The sequence below is a fragment of the Bombus pyrosoma genome, linkage group LG17 (genome assembly GCF_014825855.1).
Source record: "Bombus pyrosoma isolate SC7728 linkage group LG17, ASM1482585v1, whole genome shotgun sequence".
Classification (NCBI taxonomy): Eukaryota; Metazoa; Arthropoda; class Insecta; order Hymenoptera; family Apidae; genus Bombus; species Bombus pyrosoma.
The window spans coordinates 3,689,899-3,690,959 of record NC_057786.1 but is presented as its reverse complement, the minus strand read 5'-3'; the positions used below and the strand labels follow the sequence as shown (position 1 = coordinate 3,690,959).

Sequence of the window (1,061 nt, the reverse complement as noted above, 5' to 3'; positions counted from 1 at the left end):
CCCATTTTACCCTAAAGTAACTTAGGCGGTTCATTTTTAGTAGGTTACTAATATTTCTTTGTGAAGATACTTGGATTATATAAATCGCCAGCAATTCATTGTTCTCTATTGATCTTTTTGTTGAGAAGCGCCAATCTTTGGACAATTGGATGTCGGACATCTGCAGTGCTTGCAACTCTGCAAGTATTTCCGTTCCGGAGAAGCAATTGTTTAGAACCTTTAGTGAGACCGTGTGGTACTTCTCCGATTTGGGTGTATATCGTAAAAGGCTGTCTTAACTGCAATTAGGATTTCTCTCGCTCTGTTAAAGTTTGGTATACTTTGTAGAAATAGCACATGTTTATCTGCGTGTATTCGTTTAATGTGGAATCACTTTGCGTTTAGAGTCTCCTCAATGAGTTCCAGTCTTGGTGGGTGATGTATATTGGAGGTTTGTCTCTATTTGTGGGGGCTGTGGTGTCAGTGGATTCTTCCTTGGAGAAGCTGGTGGCTTGTGTGGGATATGTCTGGTTTTCCGTATCCAGGTTGCTGGAGATATGGGCCTCCTGCGTCGTCCATTTCGCTGGGCTGCACCTGGGACGCTCAGGGTGTGACGTCAATCACATCTCAACCTACATCAGAGATAACACATGGACTCCGAGCTTCGGACACTTTCCACATCATAACCTATACCGAGCCCCTCAACATGCTCAAACCAAAACGCCTATAAGCCGAGACTTCAGCCAGCTCGAGTAGTTCTTGTTCTTGTTCCTGTTCTTGCGCAGCCCTTTTCTCCGATTCAGTGTCATTCTATTTCTTGTAAGTACAAAATTTATAACAAAGTTCGATAAAAGAAAATTAATAGTTGGGAAGTCTGAGTTGAGACTCAGCCTTCTTTTTTCTTATCATCCAACTCTGAAGTTTACGTGACATTTTTAGCGATCCTGCCAGGATCCATTCCCTTCAGTGTAAACGAAATCACGATTTCGGCATACGTGCATCATTGAAGATTGAAGGATCAGTGGACCTCTGCATAGATCAGCTCACTTTGCGTGAAAACGACTTCTATGGAAAGCGGACTA

At 42.9% G+C, this 1,061-nt stretch overlaps 1 long non-coding RNA gene across 1 annotated transcript; it reads left to right on the top strand.

Moving 5' to 3' along the window:
• Positions 1–19: 19 nt before the first annotated feature.
• LOC122576885 lies at positions 20–1,055 on the top strand. Its single transcript, XR_006319931.1, has 3 exons — positions 20–309; positions 385–798; positions 919–1,055. It is a non-coding gene; the product is annotated as an uncharacterized LOC122576885 (long non-coding RNA).
• The last annotated feature ends 6 nt before the right edge of the window (positions 1,056–1,061 follow it).